This window comes from Amblyraja radiata, chromosome 34 (genome assembly GCF_010909765.2).
Source record: "Amblyraja radiata isolate CabotCenter1 chromosome 34, sAmbRad1.1.pri, whole genome shotgun sequence".
NCBI classification, from domain to species: domain Eukaryota; kingdom Metazoa; phylum Chordata; class Chondrichthyes; order Rajiformes; family Rajidae; genus Amblyraja; species Amblyraja radiata.
The window spans coordinates 16305096-16313895 of record NC_045989.1 but is presented as its reverse complement, the minus strand read 5'-3'; positions in this window follow the sequence as shown (position 1 = coordinate 16313895).

The window sequence follows — 8800 nt, the reverse complement described above, 5'->3', positions numbered from 1 at the left end:
TATGTATTTTTTTAAAGATGAGCTTTAAAAAATTTCTGTCGCTTTTGCTACTGCCTCTCTATTCTGTTATTCTTCTTTTATTTCATTTTCTCCCATTGTTGCATAATGAATTAAATATTCAAAAATACATTTCCTGCTTTAAGCTATGTTTGACTCAGTAAGGATTTGTGTATTTTACTGGTTGAAGAGAAGGTAAGCTTTTCCTAATCACACGTCCTAGATCTCCTGTTAACTCTCATCAACAGCAAGTTATTGTCCAAAACCATAAAAGTTCTGCAGCTAGCCATAAGCATAATAAACAGCCCCATCATTTGTTCACTGTTGAATACCAGCTAAAGTAGCAATGTTACAAAATTTTGAGATTTAAAAAATCAAGTCTGCAATTTATCCCATCAGATAAAGCACAAAAAGAAGTTTAATTTGACACCTAATTCACTTTCATATCTCAAGTATTTAAAAAGTTATGGCCATTTTCATACTTGGAAATTAGCATCTTGTTCCCTATTGATATTCTATGGACATAACAAAAAAAGCTGTGATCGTGGACAGTCAAAAGCCCATAACTTTCTTAAAAAATAAGAGAACTGAATGAAATTTTCAGTTATCATAGATTGAACCATTCTGAAACAAATATAAAATAATCTTACTTGGATGACCTGAAATTAAAGCATATAATTAGTTAGTTACCCAATTGTAGCTAATTTCAAACTTCAATTACTAGATCTAAACATCTATCCATTTCTTAATAAATGATTAACATTTTTAAATAGCCCAAGTGTCCAAATAATATTCACTAATAATTCACAATAAAACATGATTTTAAAATCTCATTTACTTTAATTTATAGGCCAAATGGAAGGAATTTAGTGTTCAATTGCTGTAAATTAAAGTCCATTTAAATCAGCTTTCTAGTGGGATCCTGTGAACGCGCTGGTTTAGAACGTTCACATTGCGGTAGATTTGTGCCCTCAAATGCCCAGAAAAATACTGCGGCGTATAATGGGCCCAAAATTAGCTACTCGCAACATTAAACTTTGTATAAAGGGATCTTAAGAAGCCCTTTTTAATGTGAAAATAAACAGCCTACCTTCTATTGTCTGCTGTATGAGACCCTGCCGTTGCCGGTGGTCGGGGGTTTAGAGGTTAATTTTTAAACTACTATAACAATTATATAAAGCCTTTAAAAGTAATAATAGCTAATGCGACGGCATCTTCCAGCCATTTTTCGTTAATAATTAACTAGGCTGAACATCCTCGATTGGAACAGCCTAGGGAAAATCGCGTTTTAAACCCGCCCCCCTCTAAACGACGCCAAAATCGCGCACACCCGCAGCGACAGATTTTCAGCGACGCTTCAGGTAGGCTTTGCAACATACCTAGATAAAGGGCTTTGCTTTTCTTTGCCTCCACACACCCACTCCCTACAAAGTGATGTAATTGCATAGTTACATCACATTACCCAACAATGTAAGTGTTGGGGGGAATTGAGTGTTTCACCTGTACCCTGAATTTGGCTTTCACATGGGGCCCCAGTCGTCTTCTTAATTATACCTCATATCGGGCACCTACAAAGAGCATCTGGTAGAGCAGTGGTAAGTTTCTTAAACATGTTGGTTTATTCTAGGCCTTATCAGTATGTCCAGGGAAACACTCTGAGAGAACCCAAGGTGTTTCAAAGATTCCCAGCACCCATGGTCTCTTATATTCTGTGCTTCAGTGGTGACATGCAGATGTTACATTTTGGAAATAATTCAGTAGTCATCAATGCTTCTATGTAATCATTCATCCTTGTTTTATCTCTCTTAGAGTATCCTTCAACTTTGTTTCCTCTTAATTAATTAACAAAATAACATCCTCCTATTAATTTGACAAATGGGTGTAATAAACCCTTCTAATCCGCTAACCTACTGAATTACTCCAGCATTTTGTGTCTGCCTTCGATTTAAACCAGCATCTGCAGTTTTTTCCTACACACTTCTAATCTCATGATTAGTTTTATTGCCCTGAGCCTTGTTAACATCATTCTGTGTTTATCTTTACTCTATCTAGGTTTTGTAGTCTAAATACATCCTAAATCTATCTATTGCTTTTCCTAAAATGATTTATCTTCAATATCTTCATTTATCTTCACTCTGATGGCCCGTTTTCCCTTCATACTTCCCAATATGTATACTCTTGGGTTATACCTATTACAAATCGACAATTGTCATAATTTCCAGCATTTCCTACATCAAATCATAAGGGCGGCACAGTGGCGCAGTGGTAGGGTTGCTGATTTACAGCGCTTGCAGCGCCGGAGACCCGGGTTTGATCCCGACTACGGGGGCTGTCTGTACGGAGTTTGTACGATGTCCCCGTGACTGTGGGCTTTCTTCGGTTTAATCCCACACTCCAAAGACGTACAGGTTTGTAGATTAATTGGCTTGGTATGTGTAAATTGTCCCTAATGTGTGTAGGATAGTGTTAATATGCGGGGATCGCTGGTTGGCGCGGACCTGGTAGACCGTAGGGCCTGTTTCTGCGCTGTATCTCTAAAACTAAAACAAAACCGAAAAACCTTGCTTATGGCTCTTGGCCATGCCCAAGTAAGGCATATTAAATAACACCAGCTAACACACCTACTAGAAGTAATTATTGGCTGTTTATCTCTCTTCCTACCTGCTTGACTAATATCAGAGTCTAACATATTACATTGCTTTCTAAAATAACAAATTTACTAAAATAAAAAAATTAAAACATTTACAATCAACAGCTGTGCAAATACCAACATGTGATATAATCCTAATCCCTCGTTCCACTCTTTCCCATCAAATCCATTTTTTCAACATTTCCTCTGCTTTTCTGCCATGCTTCAAAATAGTCTTTGAACTCTCGGATCATTCATGAATGGCCATCTCAACTTCCTTCATCAGTGCCTTCCAATCAGCATTGGAATCTCATCTGTCATTTTGTAGGATAACAAAGTTTACTGTTACCATATCCTTGTCTCTGATAGTGATCTGTTTTGAGAGACCCTGAAATATGACATTGTGACCAGGTTGAGTATACTGCCTGCCACTCTCTGACCATTCTCATTCTATGTATTGTCCCCTCATAGCTTGAGTATTTGAACAATCTTTTGAAATACTTGCACTACTTCCTCCTCTGCCTTGCTGTGTTTTGGCACATTTAAATCACATTGCTGCACTCTCTGTATCTTCTCAACTGCTCTAATTGTTCACTAAGTCCCACTACATCTATCAAATTAACTGTGGTTATCTCTGCTGCATATCCTGCTCCCAGTATCTCTTCTCGTCCTCTTCGAGTTATATATGTTTTATCCATTTTCTCAATAACTGCTGTCTTAACAGATATTGAAATAATTCCGTCAAAGTTTGGGAGCATTATTCTGGAATGCCCAACCCCATGAGTCATAGTCATAGAGTGATACAGCGTGGAAACAAGCCCTTTGGCCCAACTTGCCCACACCGGCCAACATATACCAGCTACACTAGTCCCTGCCTGCGTTTCGTCCATATCTGTCCAAACCTGTCCTATCCATGTACCTGAGTTAAGCATCACTTGAATATGATGGTAATGAGGAACAAAGGTTACATTTTCTTCCTTCAGGGTCGTCATTAACCCATGACCATCCACCATCTTCATATCCTAATCACAGAGTGTCTGGCTCTTGGTAGTGGTGGTCAAGAATCTGCATGTTGGACATCAATTTAACCAAACCATACATGGCGATCTCCACATATTACTGAATCTGAATTAGAAAATTGTTATTTTTAAATGTTACAATGTTTTGAATCGTGTGGTTTTGTGCACTTTAAAAAAATATACTAGACCAGGTGCGGACCCGTTGGGCCCCGTTCCCCAACGCAATATTCCACCACTCACCTACAGCCCCCAACTACGCAGGCGTGGCTCATTTCCCCTCATCCTCCAATACTCCCTCTCCCCTCCCTCTTCTCTCCCCCTCTCCTCCTCCTCCCCTCCTCCACTCCCTCCCTCACCTCTCCTTTCCCCTACCCTCAGTCACTCCCTACCCTCAGTCACTCCCTCCTCCCTCCATAACCCCTCTCCCCTCCGTACCCCCTTGACTGGCTTGATGTCATTGTGAGGTGGAAGCTGCTGTTTTTTTTAAATATGTAAATGAGATCCATTGTGATGTCATTGTGGGGTGGAGCACAGCTGAGGGCAGTTTATGTAAATGAGATCCCATTGTGAAGTTATAGCTGCTAACTGCCACTGCAACTTCAAGTGATTGTTCTCAAACTGGATTTTGTAAAGATTAAAATGTGAATAACCTGTAAAATAGAACATCAATCTGAACGAAACTTGATACACCACACCACAGGACAATTGTGAGTAAGGTGGTCCAAAAGATGGCTATCTTGTACTGTTTTGGCGTAATTTCAGGATCACATATGCAGACATCCACACACACACACACAGACAGAATCACACACATAGAAACAAACAAGATGAGAGTTTTAGTAATATACTAGACCAAGTGAAACCCATTGGGTCCCTGTCACACAGGCGCTCACCTCCCCCCCCCCCAAGGAAAATTCTGGATTTTTTTTTGTAAATGAAACCTCTCCCCTATTCCACCCCACACCCCACACACAATGTAAACCATGATTTTTTTGTAAATGAAACCCCCCCAAGAATTTGATTAAAACTGATTTTTTTAAAATCTCACTCCCTCCCTACCCCCCTTAAGATGGAAGCGGCTGATCCCATTGTGATGTCCTTGTGGGCTGGAACACTGCTCATGGGCAGGTTATGTAAATGAGATACCATTGTGATGTCATAGCTGTAACTGCCACTGCTGATTCTTTCTCAAACTGGATTTTGTAAAGTTAAAAATGTGAATTACATTAAACTTGATAAAATATAACATCAATCTGAACTAAACTTGATTTTTTTTAAAACACACCACAAGACAATTGTGAGAATGGTGGTGCAAAAATTATAGCGCTATCATGTACCTTTTTGGTGTAATTTCAGGATCACACACACACTCACACATGGAAACAAACAAGATGAGAGTTTTAGTAATATATAGATAGATATTTAAAATAAGCCAGTTTTCCTCATGTTACAATTCAGCATTGTAGTCATAAACCAATAAGATTAATTGATTTTACTTTAATTTGTTGAGTAATAGTTTGTGATAATAATGCTCCTTTAAGCATCAATTAGTTTAAATCTAGAGAATTATGTTGTGTGATCATTTATTTGCTCAAAACATTACTATAACCATGCCCCATGGGGTTAGATGTAGCACGTGAAAAATTACCATTATTAATGTTAAAAAAAGCTAAGTTTATTGTAATAATTCAGCCTATTTTCCAATCTTTTTTTTTAGATTGTACAATTAATTAATGTACAATATGTGACTATAATTGTTTTAAGAGTTTTATCTATGTTCCACATTACACACTGATATTTAAACATTAGAGAAAGGAACTACCCACCACAATTATCACGATTATATACTGTATATTTAATCAAATATGTTACTAAGAATCTCTTAGAGACTCAAAACAATTCACCCTCAAATTATTACATAATTCATCAAGTCATCACTTCATGAGAAAATGTTTGCAGATCCCTAGTGATACAAGAGCAGAAAACATTAAGTAAATAATATAATAATAATAATAATAATAAATACTTTATTGATCCCCTCAGGGAAATTCAGATGTCCAGAAGCTCCCAATCAACAAACCCACAGATTCAAAACGAACGCAGACAGAAAATACATAAAATACAATGTGGACACTACCTGAGAGCAATAAATACTTAAAAAGACCAATAATTAACAGTTAAAAATTAATAATTGCAAAATGCATCCCCCTACAGCCTAGCGGTCCGAATTATAAAATCTAATGGCTGCAGGGGTGAAGGATCTCCTGAACCGCTCCGTTCTACAGGGCAGGGAGAGGAGCCGGTTGTTGTTCCGAGTGCTCTTTTGACTCTCCAGAATTATATGGAGGGGATGCCCGGGGTTTTTCAGGATGACCTGCACCTTGTGCCTCATACGCCTCTCAAGCACCTCCATCCCAGAGTCTACTCTCCCCTCCAGCACTGAGCCAGCTCGATTAACCAGTTTGACCAGCTTCCTATTGTTTTTTGCACTAATGCTGTTGCCCCAGCAGACAACAGCGTAGAAAATAACGCTTGCAACCACTGTGTTGTAAAACATGTGCAGCATATCCTTACACACATTGAAGGATTTGAGCCTTCTGAGGAAAAAGAGTCTGCTCTGGCCTTTTTTGTAGAGGGAGTCAGAGTTGACAGACCAGTCCAGTTTGTTGTCAAGGTGCACTCCAAGGTATTTATATGTCTGCACCACCTCAATGACAGTCCCTGCAGCGTTGACCGGCTGAAGGGGGAGCTTGGACCTGCCAAAGTTAACCACCATCTCTTTAGTCTTTGTAGTGTTCAGGGTGAGACAGTTCTCTTCACTCCAGGCACAAAAGGCCCTGGTCAAGTTCCTGTATTCCTCCTCCTGCCCGTTCCTTACACATGCCACAATCGCTGTATCATCTGAGTATTTCTGTACGTGGCATGTGTCAGACTTATAGTTAAAGTCTGCTGTGTACAGGGTGAAGAGGAACGGGGCCAGAACCGTTCCCTGTGGTGCTCCAACATTGCACACCACTGTGCCAGACACACTGTCCCCCAGCTTGACAAACTGTGGTCGAGCCGTCAGGTAGTCGTGTATCCAGGAGATAAATGTGGAATCCACCCCCATCTTCTTAAGCTTGTCATTCAGAATCAGACTATTAGCTGTTAACCAGATATTAACAGTAATTTAATTCCAGTATCTCCTGAACATCAATTACACATGAAAACAAATCTGGACTGTTTTCTGGAAAAAAATCTATTATTTCTGCTTTTGATTAATTTTGGCTCCTTAGTTCAATATGTATTCTGTCTGAAGAAATAAGCACTCATAAGGCTGCCAAGCCTTCAAAACACCGCTCTCTGACACTTTTGGAAACTGGACTAGAGGTAATTTATCTATCTTCTACCTAGACATAACTAAAACTCTGATCTTGTGCTCTTCCGGTTTACATGGTTTTTCTATTTGTGCAAATATGGTACACGATAGTGCTATGATTTTTCGCCACCTTACACACCTGTGCTGCAGTGCAACAAGTTTTGTTCCAATCAACATACAAAATCACGACTCAGTTTTCCCCTCCAAATCTCCTCATGGTCTTTCTGCTTACTGGAATAATTCTTGATCTTGGAGGTCATGTGTTTGAGGGGTGCTGTTGGGGAAACCAACTTGGTGGCACAGGTTCGATCCCAATTATGTGTGCTATCTGTATGGAGCTTGTACGTTCTCCCCGTAACTGCATGGGTTTTCTCCGAGATCTTCAGTTTCCTCCCACACTCCAACGACAAACAGGTTTGTAGGTTAATTGGCTTGGTATAAGTATAAATTGTCCCTAGTGTGTGTAGGACAGTGTTAATGTACGGGTATCGCTGGTCAGTGCGGACTTAGTTGGCCGAAGGGCCTGTTTCCGCTCTGTATCTCAGAACTAAAATAAACTAAACTGAAGTATATTTTTTATGTGATACACAATGTAGCCACGGTGTGTTGGGTGTTTAGGGTGGTTGACAAGATGTTATTCAAAACTGCTGCATATTGTGTCAAGCAACTTAACAGTTATTAGAATTATACTCATCCAGGCAGGTAAGAATATTTCATCAGACTGTAGATAATAGAAAGGCTTTGGTGTATGTGAAGGCGAGTCACTTTCCACAAAATACCTAGCCTCTTATCTACTCTCATAACCATAGCATTTATATGGCTGGACCATTTAGTAAGCTGGTCAATTGTGGCCCTCAGGGTAAAAAACTCTGCCATTGAGTGATGTGGATGGTGAGGGTCTATCTTGTTGTAGATGATCATTGCCTGGAACATCTGTGCACAAATGTTACTTGCCACATATCAATCCATTTCTGAATACTATATCAGTCTGTTTCTGCAATTACCCCCTTTGAAGCCTGATAGAATGATGGATGTAGAACACTGTGATGTTGAATAGGGCAACAGGGCTTAGAAGCAGAAGATAATATCGATCAAGCCCCAAAACTTAATACCCACATACAGTCAAGGAATTTATAATACACTTGTATCACGTATTGTACACTTGTCTATGGCAGTGCCATGTCCTCTAACACAGTAGGTCATGGATTTAATCCCTACCCACTTAAATATTCAAGTACTTCTGAAGCCTCCTTGTAAATTAAACCAATGCTTATTTTCCACCCCATATATTAATTTTACACTGAGATTTCAGAACTGTTCAAGTTCTGGAGTGGATATTGAATTAATGATCTACTTGTTTAAAGGGCAGCGTAATGTCAAATTAGACAAGGGAAAACCCCCCGACTTTTTGCACTGTTCATGGGATTTAAGTTCTAGGGCTTTAATATTACAGCATTAGTGTAGTACCTTATCATTGTCACTATATTTTGGGGACGGTTAAATTGGGGTCCTGAACACCTAATCAAATAGATCTAAAAAGGCAATTTCTCAAAATGTTCAGAAAAGGAATGGGTGGCGTTTCGGGTTGAGACCTTACTTCTCGATCCGAAACGTCACCTATTCCTGCTCTCCAGAGATGCTGCCTGTCCCGCTGAGTTATTCCAGTTTTTTGTGTCTATCTTCGGTTTCTTTAGTCAGAGGGTGGTGAATCTGTGGAATTCTTTGCCACAGAAGGCCGTGGATATATTTAAGGCAGAGATAGATAGATTCTTGTGCAGGGATGAACTGCGGGTGCTG